The following is a 15,675-nucleotide window of genomic DNA, read 5'->3' on the forward strand; positions in this document are numbered from 1 at the left end:
TTCTGAGATGGGTTCAATTGTACCCACTCCTCCTGGGTGAATTCCACAATCACATGCTTGAATGTCACTGATTCCTCGCAGGGCCTGGCTGGCAGCACAGGAGCCATTCCCTCTTCCTTAAGGGCAGAAGCCAGAGAAGGCAGGCTTGGAGCCCCGACCCCTCCCCTCCTCCACTTGTCTCATTTGTGGTTTTCACAGCCACAGAGCCCACGGGGAGTCAAAAGGCATAGGGTCCCACACCTGAAGGGGCCTTGGGATTCCTTCCAGCCTAGTCCACCCTGTGCTCTCTCCCATTCCAGCAGTCAGTCCCAACAGGCCACAGCTGTAAGGACATGTTGCCCTTGCACCACCATCTTCCCAGCGGAAGTGAAGTTGGCAATTCTGCTTCTTAATGAGTTCTTTTCATCAGTGAAGTTTTTTTCCCTCTTTTTCCATTTGACCAGTTTTGCTTTTTCAGGTGTTTTCTTTGGTAATTTGTGTGCCACTTTTACCAAGCTATTGTCTTTTTTTGTAATTTTCTTCCTTTTCTCTCCTTTCTTCACCAAATTTTTCTCTACTACTCTTATCTGATTTTTAAAAGATTTTTTTTAGTTCTTCCAGGAATTCTTGTTGGGATTGTGTTCAATTCACATTTTTTTTCCTTTGAAGCTTTGCTTGTAGCTGTTTTTATTTCATTGTCTTCCGTATTTGTGCCTTGATCTTCCCTGTCACCATTGTAGCTTTTTACAATCAAGTAATTTTTTGTCATTGTTATTTGCTCATTTTTCTACCCTGTTTCTTGATTTTGAACTTTATCTTAAAACTTAGCTCTGATCTCAGTGGAGTGAGGGAGAAGGCCGCTGTCTGAAGCTTCAGGTTTTTCTGCACTATTGTTTTCAAAGTTAGCTCTGGGGGTCTGGAAGTCTTCACATGCTTCCAAAGTGGTGTGATCTAGGGAGAGGTGTTATCACTGCTCTCATGGTCTGGTCTTTATCCAGTAAGGGCTCTTGATCCCTTGAAATTACAATTGATACTGCTCCTGAAGTTCCCTGTTTCCTTGGAACTAGAAGCGATACCGCTTCTCAAGACCCCTGTGCCCTTATGACCAAAAGTTCTTCAAGGCCCCTGCTCCCTCTTGACTCAAAGTGCTCTTCTCTTCCAATGAACTGTGACTCAAAAGTGAGTATAGACAATGAAGTTGCCAAACAGTGTCTGGTCCTGTTCCTAGTACTAACACTGTAATCTCTTTCAGACTAGGTACCAGGTCCCTTTACCACTTCTGGCTTGAGAGCTCCCAAACCTGCTGCTGCTTCGGTTGCCACCACAGGATTGGTATGGGATTAGCAAGATGAGAGAAAGGAGAGTAAAAAATAACCACAAAGTTGTAAATATTAGAAACAAGGTAAAACTGGTAGGAGAAATTGACAGAAAAGAGTGAAGTCATAAAGCTGAGAAACTTTTGGAAAGGGATGAAACACTATGATCTTTTGTTTTACAGATGTGGAATTTGAGATTCTGGTGAGAAATCCAGGTGGAGGTGTCCTGAAGGCAAGTGGAGGTCTGGATCTGGACATCAAAAAAGAAGTCAATTTGTATATCATCTGCTTTGAGGTGGTAGTTGAAGCCATGGGACTGAATAACAGACAAGAGTATAGAGAATGAAAAGAAGAGGGTCCGGGAGAGATCCTTGGATAATAACATTAAGGTACCAAGAAGAAAACAAAGAGAAAGAAGGAATAATTAGAGACATTAGAACACAAAAGGAGTTCAGGGTGTTTTTTCCCCTGAAGCTAAAGAAAGATATCACAGGGAGTGGTCAGTTATGTCAAAAAGTACAGAAAGGTCAAGCAATATGAGGACTGCAAAGGCCATTGGATTTGGTGATGAGCTCATCCCTCTCCAAGCTACAAGAATGACACATCATCACAGGACTTTTCCTACCACACTATAAAAACCTCTCTACTATAGAAGCTCACTCCCACCACTGGACTATTTACAGCATTGGAAGTAGTCTCCATTCCTGAGGGCTCACCTTTTAATTGGCTGATTCCTTCCAGAATCTCCAATCCAAGGTAGAGACTCAGTCCAAGCAAAATCAGCCCTTTCCAGGCTGCATTGCTGACTCATTTCCATATGCTCCTTTGCTGGCATATCTTCTTCCACTCCCCTCCCAACTTCTTTTCCTTTCAGCTGCCTTTTATATGTAATCTTCCCACATCTGAATGTAAATTCCGTGAGGGCAAAGATTGACTTTCTGCTTCTTGCATTCTCAGGGCTTAGCACAGTGTCTGGCACATCTTAAGTAAGCACTTAATAAATGTTTATTGACTGACTGCTGACCCTTGAGGAAATGCTTTAGTAGAATGGTGAAGGGAGAGGACAGATCACAAATAATTGGAAGATAGTAGGTAGTGAGGAAAGGTAGTCATTAGATAAATACAACCTTTTTCAAGAAAGGAAAGATAGGATCGTAGCTAGATGGACTAACAGAAGACTACTAGAGGAGGCTTTTTGTGACTTGAAGTAGTTATAGGAGGATGGAAAGAAGGCAAAGGAGGAAAGAAAAAGGTTCATGAGAGAGAGAATGAGTGCTGGTGCCAGTTAATGGAGAAAACAGAAGAAAATCAGGTCAAGTGTGCAGTTAAAGTGATTATCACCAGTAAGGAGTAGGGGCCCCTTTTCTGTGGCTAGCAGTAAGGGGAAGAGCAGGTCATGAGCCTGAGAAATCTTGTGGAGTGGAGAAAGTGGGTTGAATAAGCTCACCTTGGAAGGCTTCCATATGCTTAGTGAAAAAGGAGCCTAGGTTATCTGCTCTAAGTGCAGGAAATGAGGTTGAAGGAAAGAAAAGGTGTGAAACAGATATTGGGAAGATTAAGGTACTAAGAAGTTTATTAATGTTAGGATAGAAAGAATGTTAAGCAGGAGGGGGGAGAATAGGATGAGGCAAAGACAATGATTATCACTAAAATCCTTTCCAGCAGTGACATCTTATGATTGTCTATCATATAAGAATAAAACCCATGTCTTGACAGTCTTTTGTTTTTAAATTTTTAAAAGGTTTTGAAAAGCTGTTAACTGCATGTTACAAATTAATAAATTTTATTTGAAATCTTACTTGCCAAAAGCTGAAACAGACTGAGGTTAGCTTGTAAAAACAAATGGTTTGCTATCCTGGATTAAGGTCTATGCTATGCAAATAGTGCTATCACAAAATAAGACAGTAAAGAATGAGGCATGTTCTATCTTCAGCAGTATTTTCTAAGTTTTAGTTAACAGTATGAGCACGATGGCCCAAATGCAAATCACAAAAATCAAATATGCCTCTTTCCTGCCCCACTCTACCAACATCACCACTACGAAGAATATTTTTCCAGGAAAACAGTCTTGCAGCGTTTTGAGAAACGATAGGGAATCCCTAAATGCAGATTCAGAACTGCTGTTCTTTTTTGTTTTGGGGAGGACACACACTGAGTTTCCTCAGGAAAGAGCCTAGCTAACTCAAGACCTAGTTGTAGGCTTACTGTTTACTCCTTTTTAACACAATTCGAGTGCCAGAAATAGAGCTGAACCAGGAAACCAAGGCCAGGAACATCTCTGGGATACATCTGACCTAGCTAACAGGGAGGCAGGGGGAACAACATTAACCCATTAAGCACTCAGGAATCACAGAGAAATAAGAATGCCCAGCAGTTCCTTAGTACTGCTTGTTACATTCAGCTGAAAATAGTCTGTGTATTATTAAAAGACAGAGGAGAAACATGGGCACATTCCTTCCTGAGGCTTTTCAGTAACACCTCCCAACACGTGCATCCAAGATTCTGTCTTCTTTCTTGTCTTGAATGACTTGAAAGCACCGTGCCTGGTACAGGGAAAATGCTTAATTCTGGCTTGTCGACTGATAACCTCACATTTTGAAGACATGCAAATTTTCAAGGGCCATAGGGCATAGCTTGACTGTGAGGTCTCCTGGCATTCACTTCCATTCAAAAAGCTTCTTTAAAGTGTCTACCATGAGCTAGACATGAAATATAATGACAAAAACAAAAGCTCCTGCCTTCAAGGAACTTACATTCTCCCAGGAGAAAACAACATATATACAGACACATAAATACAAATATGTACAAAATAAATAAGGTAGTGTTAAGGAGGGGACACTAATACCTGGGTGGGGCACATCAGGAAAGGCATCTTTCATATTGGAAATGGCACTTGTTCTTATAAAAGTTTGTTAGACTTTGCCATAAATACTCCCAAATACACATTGAATCCATGAGCAATTTCCACTTCACTCAGACTTTCTCATCTGGTATTTATGTGTCTGGGTCTCTGTAGTCCTTGATCTTTTGGTAAATGCCGGGTGTTACTTCTGAATGATTTCTTCCTGTTTATTCAACCTGCTTGCCCTCCCTCTACCAATAACCAATTGATTTTCTCACATTTACAGAGGAACACAAGCATAAGTAAAAGGACCACAATATAACTGACTGAATACATCACTTTTCATACAGCTGAACAGTCATAGCTCACACAATCATCCACACATACTAATTCCTTATGGAAAGATGCATGTGAACTCTCACAGAGCTGTAACAGGCCCTTATTCACCTGGAGATTGTGAGCCTTGCATTACTCATCCAAAACCAGGTGTTTGTATATACCTTTATATATATGAGGCTCCTTGGGACAGGAACTGAGATTGGTGAAAAACTACTTGGGGATTAACACATCTTGGCTTCTTATCTTATCATTTTTTGTCTGATGGAATTTTTATTTGAAGTATCAAAGAGGTGGGATGTGTTGACTATGGTGCTAAACTTGCAGGATCATAGAATAAAAGCACTTTAGTGGGGCGGCCAGGTAGCACAGCAAGTAAGAGCACCGGCTCCAGTGTTGAGAAGACCTGGAGATCGAATCCCGGGCTCAGACACTTAGCACCCACCCAGAAACACCTGGCCATGTAACCTTGAGCAAGTTACTTAACCCCAATTGCTTAGGGGCGTCCAGGTGGCTCAGTGAGTAAGAGCACCGGCCCCAGTGTCGGGATAACCTGGATCAAATCCGGGCTCAGATACTCAGCACCACACCCAGAAATAACTGGCCATGTAACCTTGAGCAAGTTACTTAACCCTGATTGCTTTAAAAAAAAAAAGCACTTTAGTGTAAGAAGGGATCTCAGCAACCATTTACTTCAACCTACACCTGAAAAAGAATTGCTGATAAAATATGCTGCTGCCCAGTGGTCAGCCAGCCTCTGACTGAAGCCTTCCAAAGGTGGGGGGAGGGACAGGGGAAATTTGCCAGCTCTAGTGCCAGCCCATTCTGCCTTCCTTAATTATTAGGAAGATTTTCCTGATAGTAAGCCTTCTCTCTTCTTCTCCACTTTTATGCCTTGCTCCTAGTTCTACCCTCTATGACCAAATAGAGCAAGTATCATCTATTTTTCAGAAGGAAGTTTTTTAAGTACTTGAAGAGAGCTACCGTGTTTCCTCACTCTGAGCCCTTTCTTCTCTAGGCTATATGCTCCCAGTTCCTTAATAAATGCTTAAATGGCTTGGACACAAGACACTTCACCAGTCTGGTTGCCTAGATTTTTACAGAGTGGTCCTTAGTGGTCAGTAATATGGCTAGCACTATTAGAATAGCATAATTTCCAATCAAGGCTATGTAGTCCAACCCTCATTTTACAACATTATAAACTGAGGCTCAGAGATGGTAAGTGACTTGCCCAATGTCATACAACCAGGTAGTAGCAGAGCCAAGCCTACTACACCTATCGTTTTTGATTTGCAGGCCCGTACTGTTCTTACAGTATACCTGGTACACTATATCAGTATACTATGATGCCTTCCTCTAGTTTTCCTCCTGTCTCTCTGATCACTCCTTCTCTTGTTTCCTAGTGTGAGTATTCTCCAAGTTTCTGTCCTTGGTACTGTACTTGTTTCTCCCTGAGATCTTTCCCTCTTACAAAAATATAAAAGATTGTCTATAATTATAACCATCACTCCTTTGGAGATAACTCCCCAAATTATCCTGGTATCTCACTCAAATTTTCATGAGATAATTTCAGTGCAATCTTTTCACTTATATATCCAGTCAACACTTCAAATTCAATATTTAAAAAAACCCTTTTCTCTTTGCCTGCCTTCTTTACCGATGAAAATCCTATCCAGACATCAAAGCCCAGTACAAATCCCATCTCTTGTATGAAAGCTTCCTGGATGACATTACCTGGGAGTCATCTCTTCCTTTTTGGAACTTTTCATACCTGTACTACTCATCTGTCATTTATCACAAACTGCCTTCTATTTTTAAAGACTTCATAAGAAGATTATACATTCTGTGAGGAGGTTTCTTCAATTCAATTCAATAAACATTTATAAAATACCCACTTTGTGCCAGACACTATATTAAATTTGGGGGATACAATTTCTAATACAGACCCAAAAAAGTCTTTGCCTTCTAGGAATGTAAATTTTACTAACACTTCTATGCCTTGTACATTTGCCCCTCCCCTCACTATGACACCTAACAAAAATATTCATTTAGTATCGACTATGGGATAATATTCAAAGACAACAAGTGAAAGTTTCAGACTTCCAGGTCATGTGACAAAGAAAATGGACAAGCAGACATTGTAAGGGGAATAGATGGAGGTGGACAAGGAGGAGAGGAAGAATGAAAAAGAAAGAGAAGGAAAGGGAGAGGGAGGGGGAGGGGGAGGAGAAGAAGGGGAAGGTGAATGAGGAGAAAACGAAGAAGAATCCTGTATCAGAAGTAATGACAACTATTTTCACAGCATTAAAAAAGCAAGAAGTCTAACAAAGTCACAGCATTTCTGAATGAACATTGTAGAATTCGAATTCTTAACATGTTTACTCCGCATGCTCTGATACCAGCCTCAATGCTCTGGCAGGGTAGTCACACAAACTAACCAAAGGACTTGTGTTCTGGAGCCCACAGCTACAGAGTCTCTGCTAGTCTACCCTGGTCCTTCCCTTTCCCCAGCAATAGAAGACCTCAACTCTGACCAGCCACTGGCAGGTAAGGGGCATATATAGGAAGGAAGAAACCATGCTTTTCTTCTCTGGATCGGTCACTAGATTAGAGAATTCCAAGGCTACAGAGGTGATGCTCAGAATATACAGCCAGTCCTTTCCCAAAGCTACAAAAAGTGGCAGTTATTGACTCAGTCAAGCCAGAGAAATAAAGAACAGAGAGAATGGGGATAGAGAGTCAGCATGCCCTGTAACAGGTCAGAAGGAAAATGGACTGTATCTGGCTAGAGCCAGTCCTGTTACCCAAACCCCAGAAGCAAACTTGGGTCCAGGAATAAGACTGGTGAAGAGAAAATTTCCTAATGTGAGAGAAAGCTTAGAGAGATTTAAGGTACAGTCCCATGGGTAAACTCACCCTCAGAAAGGGATGAATAAAAACAGAGCAACAGGAGAACATAAAGAAAAAAGATTAAAACAACAAAAAATTTCAGGAAGAAAATTCAGTCAAAAAACTAGAACACATATAGACAAGTCAGCAGAAGAAATACTAAAATAAAAAATGAAGCATATCATGTAAGAGCTGACAAACCTCTCTAAATAAATATTGCAAGACAAAAGAAACTGAACATCTGATGAAACACAGAAGCCTATGGATTCCCAAGACATCATGGACCTGCAGCATGATATTCCATAATAAATCAAGAGGAAAATCAAAATCTTGAGAGGAGACATTAGAAGTGAACAAATGGCAGAGTATAGCCTGTATGGCAGGAATAATTAGCATAACAGAAAAATTTGAATTTATGGTAGAGAATCTCTTCAAAGAAGAGAAAGAAAGAACAACAGATGGAGGATACAAATATATTGAAGTGAAGGACAACCTAAAAGAAGAGAAGCAAAAAGCAATAATGCTAAACAAACACATGGTCTCTATACAAGCAAAACACACTGATCTTGAAACGAGGGTACATAGAAACAGCTAAAGGATCACAGGCTAACCAAAAGAACAAGAAAAAAATGTAAATAGCATAATGCAAGAATTAATACAACGAAACAGCCCCAAATTTCTGAACACTGAGAAAGCAGCAATCAAAAGAATACATAGAGTGCTTTCAAAAAAAATTTAAAAAAACATGTGCTTCAAGCTCCAAGACACATAATAGATAAATATAACAATTCCAAAAACAAATTCTGAATACAAGAAAGGGAAATATCTCCAAATAGAAAGGAAAATTTAAATAACAGGAGTTAATTTAATTTAATTTAACTTAAATAACTAGTCTATATCTATTAGAAATAGAAGGGAATGGAATAATAAATTCCAAAAAGTAAAGGAGCTCAATATCTGACTCAAAATTATATACTCTGCAAATATGGTCTAATCACTAAAAAAGTAGCCATTCAATAAAAGAGAGGCATTTGGAGCATTCCTGTAAAAGAATGTAGTGACTGAATAAATCAATCAAGTTACCCCCATCACAAATAAAGTAATATTGTACAATTAATGAATCTCAAAAATAGGATTCAGGCTAAGTATAGAAAGCCTCTGAAAGTCACTGGATGTGTAGTCTGTTCCACATGCCTGAGAGATTTCTTCATATCCCCTGGGTCATGTATAAAAGCATCCAGTTAGCTTTAATTGGAGAGTTCCAAAATAGTGAGCTAGGAGAGGGAAAATTATAGCAAACTTCTGAGGAAGAATTACCTGGGGAGGGTGACAAGGAGAAGTCTTGGCTTTGGTCACTGCCTAGTTTCCTCCTACCCCCATTTCCATCTTTTTGTTGGAGGAGGACTATCTGGAAGATATTGCTTTTCCCCTGCCAGGCTATGTAGCACTATCTCTGGATCAACTGACAATAGTATTTGCACTACATCTCTCAGCTCCTTCTTCCTTCTGATTAGAGAGCTAGAGGGCAGAGTACCAACTCCTCTCAGTGCCTTCCTTCATAGAGCCACAGAAAATGGACTTTTGGACTCACTCCACTCAGCCTTTGCTTCCCTGCTTGTTTTTTTCAACTCCATGCAACAAGAAGCCCCCAACACCAAGTAACCCCTAGTCTTCCCTCCCCAACTTTCCCACCTACTTTTGTATGTTGTCTATACCCATTAGATTGTAGGTTCTTTGAGGGCAGAGACTGTCTTTCCTTTCGTTAATTGTGTCCCCAGAGTTTTTTAGGCACTTAATAAATGTTTACTGGATTAGATCAGATTGGGAGCCAAGGACAGATTAGATATAACTTCCAAAGTCCACAAGAAATGCCAGCAAAGAAACTACACTTGTGTAATGAACAATTGCTCGAATATTCACAAACAGGAGAAAAGAACTTCCAGAAACCAAAAGCTGAGTTGTCCTTTGGCCCAATATGCTCTCTAAACTGGAGCCTGCTTTACCCAGAACTCTCTATGTACTTGGGGAACACCTCTTCTTATTCTACTTTCTTAGTGCATATCTCTTTCTAAAAGCTACTTAAAACAGGCTAACTAAATGATTTTCAAATGATAATCTTTGGGAGGAAGCATTCTGGTGGAGGTGTAAGTCAATGACAGTAGAGAACCTCCCCGCTCCTCCCCCAACTCCTCATGGAATCTGGAAAGAACGATGAAGGGAACGTGTAGCCTTCCTCCAAGACCGGAAATTCATTTGAAAGAGTGGAAGTTGGGATAAAGATACTCACAACATACATGAGTTACGCTGCAAATAAAACATTTAAACAGACATAAATAGCTTATTTAACTTATAAACATGCTAAACAATAGAAACACTAGAAAGATAAATAAATACAACTACCAATGAAGTATCAAGTAATGAAATAAATTACCTCATCTCTACAGACTACTAAAAGAAAAAACTGAAATAGAAAGCCACATAATAGGCTTTAAAAAAAACAAAAGAGGAATCATTAAAATATTTCTTTCAAAAAATGCATGCAGGAATAAAGATCAAAGTGGAATTTAAAGAAACAAGAGACCTAATATAAGAGAATAGAGCCTGAAAAACAATGGACAAAAGCACATACACACATCTTTATAGAAGCAATTTACAAAAGGAAATGGCTAAGTTATAAAACCCTAATATGGAATTCTCCCCCACACCCCTTCTGACCCTTTTCTTCCACTGGCTGGAAGTCAGGTGCACAATCTAATTGCGGCAATCTACTTCAAGTACCGGAACAAGGAAACAGTAGACCACCCAATGTACATTTGAGAAAGCACTTCTGTCCTTATTTGGCATATCTTGTGCTGAGGTGTCACTGAGGAGAGGGGTGGCTCCCTACCGCTCTGAGTTTTGAGTCCATGTAAATCATGTGATTTCCCATGAAGGGGAACTTGGGCCTGTTTCCTATGAAAAGACTAGATTTTAGAGTATAGTCTGAGATGAAGGTATTTTGTGGGACTAAATTGCAGGGTGAGAGAGCACTTAAAAAGGAAGCAAAGTAAAGGGTGATAGAGGGGGGATGTGATATACCCAGTCAAGTCTATGGGTAAACAAGAGAAGAAAACCCCTGTAATCTCTCAGCAAGAAGAAAGACTACAAAGAATTGGTGAGGTGGCAAAAGGAGAGCTTTAAACAGAAGGAAAGGAAGGGAGACATCTTGACTCAGTGGAGGCAGGATCCCACTGAAAAGCACTGTCATAGGGGAAAAAGATATTTTTTGCAATGGTAAATGGGAGCCGTACAGTGGGTGTAATCTGTAGGAAGTTGGTGCACAGGGAGACCACTTCTTCTGAGAGTGTTGTGCCTCCAAGCACAGCATCCTGCATTAGGACAAGGGAAATCAGAGCTCCTGGAAACAAAACTGCATTTAGAAGGGGAGAAGGCATGGGCCCAGAGAAAATGTAACAGGAGAAAGGGGAAACAATTATTATAGGAAATGCTAAGGAGAGAAATGGACTGTAACATGGGGCAATACTTTTATACTCATGGCTTTCCTCATGAATTGATACTTCTAAGAATGAAGCAAACAAAAAAAGGAGTGAGGGAACAAATTCAATAAGGCAATACCATAGAAATTAGAAGATGGAAGTCAAACTTGGTACTTTAGAATCACTAATTGAACAGAAAACTCAAAAAGACAAAATAAACAAACGTACAGACCATGAAACAAGTTTAGAAAAGACAGGAGGGGGAAATAATTGGCAAAAAGAATAATGTAAAGAAATCTTTCTTCAAAAAAGATTCAGAAAAAGAAAAAAGCTAACAAGCAGAAGAGGTTACAAGGGAGTAGAGGAGGGGGAATTGTGAATTAACCACTTAACTAAGAGGGGGAAAAGAAAGAGGGGAACAGGAAAAGGGTTAGAAAACTAAATAAAAGGGGGAAAAGCAATTAATAAATTAATCACCCCCCCAATTATGTTAACAGCTGACAAAAGGAAATTGAAAGAGCTGAATTATGGGAAGGTCAATTGAAGATGAGACCAAGAGAGCCTACAGAAACAAGTTTTTCTTAAAGCAGATTAAGCTAAATTAATCATAGGAACAAAATACTGACTTGAAAGAGAAATGGGAAACAAAAATATTAATTATAAAAATACTAGGGATATAAGTAAAGTATAAACCTAACTCTAATAATTTAGATATGAATGGAATAAACAATCCAATAAAACAAGATAATGTCAAAATGTATTAGAAAAGAAAGCCTTACAATCAGCTGTTTTCAAGAAAAACATTGAAAAAGCAAACATACACAAAAAAGGGAGGCTATAATAATACTGATTATGTATCAGGTGAAACTAGAAAAGTAAGAGTTGCAATCCCGCCATCACAAAAAAAAAATCATAACATAAACTGAGAGAAACCAGCAAATTATGTTTTGCTGAAAGGAAACATAGACAACAAACCACTATCAAGAGTAGGCAGTCATTCAACAAGCATTTATTGGGCACCTACTATTTGAGAGGTGCCACCCTAAGGTCTGTGGATACAAAGAAAGGCAGAATAGAGGAGGCAATAATAGAAGAGAAATCCGATTCAAAATAACTAAGAAATGCAAAAAATGTTTGCGACTCAATCGATCAAAACACATTCAACATTTTTGTAGATTCAATTATGTATCTTAAAGAAGTAAAGATTTAAATGGTTAGATGAATTTCAGTGCTCATAGCTATACCATACCAATATAATAAAAATGACAATACTACTAAAGGTAATTTACAGATTTTGTGTTATGCCAATCAAATTACCACAGCCACATTTTATAGAACTCAATAAAATCATAACAAAATTCATTTGGAGGAATAAAAGATCTGGGATATCAAGGGAAATAATGAAAAATGTAGAAATGCAGGGAAATAGCACTTCCAGACCTCGAGCTACATTATAAAGAAGCAACCATAAAAGCCATTTGGTATTTGTCAAGTGATTCAAAAAATAGATAAATAGAGAAGACAAAAAAAGGGATAATTATAAATAACAGAATTTCGTAACCGGGTGTTCATGAACTCCAAAACAAAGATTATTTAGGAAATAACTCCTTATATGATAACTTTTTACTGAGAAAACTAGAAAGCAGCCTTGTAGAAATTGGGCTTAGACAAATATCTTATAGCATATTACGCAATAAATTCAAAATGGATATGTGACTTGACTTTAATATTAAAGATCATATCACAAAAATAGAAAAAAATTAAATCATATACCTTTCATAGCTATGAGTAGGAGACAAATTCTTAACAAAATAAGGGAAGGAGAAAACCGAAAAATATAAAACAGATAGTTATGATCATATTAAATTGACAGCCTTTTGCACAAACAAAATTAATGCATCTAGGAAAAGAGGGCACATGATTGACATGTGAAAAAACTTTGTATCAAATAGATCTGATAAGGATTTGTTATCCAAGAATGTAAATCAGGGCAGCTAGATGGCTCAGTGAATAGAGCACTGGCCTTGGAGTCAGGAGGACCTGAGTTCAAATCCGGCCTCAGACACTTGACACACTTACCTGCTGTGTGACCTTGGGCAAGTCACTTAACCCCAACTGCCCTCCCTTCCCCCCTCAAAAAAAGAATACAGTAAAAGATATATATATATATATATACACACACATATTTATTACATATACATATTCATATACACATACATATGCATATGTATGTGTGTATACATATACCAAAGTAAATTTGTTAATAGGCAAGTGGTGAAAGATATGAACAGTTCTTGAAAGAAAAATGGCAAGCTATTAATAACTATTTCAAAGAATATTCTAAATCACTAATAATAAGAGAAAAGAACATCAAAACCACTCTCAAATTTGAAGTGCAAACCTAATAAAATCAAATGTAAAAAAGACAAAACATGGAAACAATCAGTATTAAAGAAGTCATGGAGAGATGGGAACACTAAAAACACAAAAAAGGTGAACATGCAAATAAATAAAAAGATTTACATGGATTGATGCAAATGAAACATTCAGAGCTAGGAATACATAATGACTTTCCATTGCAGGCTTCAGATGTGGCTGGAGGATGGGGCTGAGATCCTTCTCTAGTCCTGGAGTCAGAGCCATCCAGCTACTACTTATTCCTTGCTCAGCACACAGGTAAGGGCCTACTACTGAATACTATCTCCAAACACAAGTCCCTTCTTCAGTCTCATCTGGATCTGTAACCTGGCAGTAGGTAGAGAGTGACAGAGCTTCTAGTTATACCTGTTCCTACACCCTGCTCAAAGTTGCAGTGCACTGGTATGTGTCTGGTATCTTATCTTGCCTCAGTGTACAAACCCTTCCTCCTTAAGGCTCCAAGTACTAGAATACTTCATGAGGTATGCCTATGGATAGATGCAAATGAGAATTATTAGAGGAGAACATATGGTCTGCACAACTAAATAATGGGCAGAATAGAAAAACTTAAATCTATGATGGCAAGTCTCACAAGAGAAACAAAAGGGATAACAATCAATTGGAAATACAAACACACAGAAATGAAGGACAATTAAAAAGAGAGAGAATCAAAAACCAATAACATTAAAAGAAAATATTCTCTCAAGAATATTGTCTCTCAAGAGACAACCTAAGGATTCTAGATCTAGTATAAGAACAGGATGAGACCATAATGCAAGAAGTAAAACAAGAAAACTGCTAAGAACTTCTCAACACAAAAAATGAAATACCAATTGAAAAAATTTATATATGACCCCAAGAAAAAGAATCCAAGGCTGTAATCTCCAAGACATATACTGGTTAGATTTAATAATTCAATTAAGAAACAAGAAATTCTAGAAGGGGCCAGGAAAAATACCTTCAAATAAAAAGAAAAGGAAATTCAATTAACAAAAACCTAATCTCCATCCATCAAAAAATGTAAGAGTAAATGAAGTAATGTGTTCGTAAGAGCTTGGGATACCATCTAGGGGGCCTAATCTGCAAATTTGAGCTTAATCATAAATTTTAAAAACATGGATTTCAGTAGCTAAGAGGTGTTTGAAACATTCTTAGGAAAAAATCAGACCTGAAGAAATTAGTTGCTTCTCATACACCACAGACAATAGAAATGCCTAAGGGACGAACAAACATCTTCCAAGGACAGCAATAGTAGCAAAGTGACATTATAAAGACCAGTAAAAGACTTCTTTCTAAATGTACACAAGGAGACACAATAAAGGAAGAAACTGGATGGGAATGACAGTGGAAATGCAGGCCTGGTATGTTATGGACAGAACTTTGTTGACGGCCCCTGCCTATAGATGAATTAATTTTTTTATGGCACTACATTACAAAACAAGGGAATACATGAAAAGAGGGAAGGTAACAGGGATATAGAACAAAGCAAGTGATATGCCTAGGTCAAATTGAAGGCTAGCAAGGAGGAAAAAGTGAACCCTGTGGTCTCTCAGGAAGAGAACTCACAGGGGAGTGGGCAAGGAATAGGAAGGAAGAAATGCAAAGGGAGAAAAAAGAGACCTGATTTTGATGGTGGAAGGGAGTTCTACTGATGAATGTTCACATGGATGAAGAGAGATGATCTATGAAGGGATATGGGGAGCTCATGCTAGATGTTGTCTGAGGGATTTGGTGCTTGAAAAGTCCAGTCATCCTAATTTTGTCAGCAATTTAGAAGGTTTTTGAGTAGAGAAAAGTGATGTAATCAGAGCAGTACATTAGGAAGATAACTCAGGCAGAAGTAGGAAGGATGAAATTGGAGAGGGGAGAGACTTGAGGCAGGAAGACCACTTAAGAAGCTATTATAATAGTTCAGGGGAAAAGTGATGTCCAGGATTCAAGTAGCTTCTGTGGTAGTGGAAAAGAGGACAGATGAGACAAGTAAAATCACTAGAACTATCCTACTTAATGTAAGATGCCTGGTCACCCTAATCAGCACACCATTATCACTTGTAGCAGGCACATTTAGTTCGTAACAGCATGGAACAAAGCACTGTGAACTTTCCAGTCTCAAGATTTTTTTTCCTTTAGAAAACATTCTGTACACACACAAAAGAAAGTTCAAAATGACCACAGAGTCATATCTACTATCAGGTACCCATTGTGAAAGTTTCTTTAAAAGTATTTTGTGAATATAATTATTGATTCTTAAAACTGCATTTATATAGCTAGGCTTACCAAAAGAGTTTTCATCCATTACATCCTTTAAACTTAGAGCACAGCTACTTACATGTTTAATTTTTCAGCACCCTGGCCAGCACCCAATTTGTAACCACCCTAAGTTTAGCCAATAAGTCATCATTCAGCATCCATTTCAGCA

General features: G+C 38.5%; 1 pseudogene; it reads right to left on the reverse strand.

The window, feature by feature from the left end:
- The window catches only part of LOC138143072 (zinc finger protein 345-like), a 1,626-nt pseudogene extending 1,489 nt beyond the window's left edge, over window positions 1-137 (reverse strand).
- Window positions 138-15,675: the final 15,538 nt, after the last annotated feature.

This window comes from Petaurus breviceps, unplaced genomic scaffold, assembly GCF_028583685.1.
Source record: "Petaurus breviceps papuanus isolate PSGF00001 unplaced genomic scaffold, PetGlider_PUasm1.0 90626, whole genome shotgun sequence".
Taxonomy (NCBI): Eukaryota; Metazoa; Chordata; class Mammalia; order Diprotodontia; family Petauridae; genus Petaurus; species Petaurus breviceps.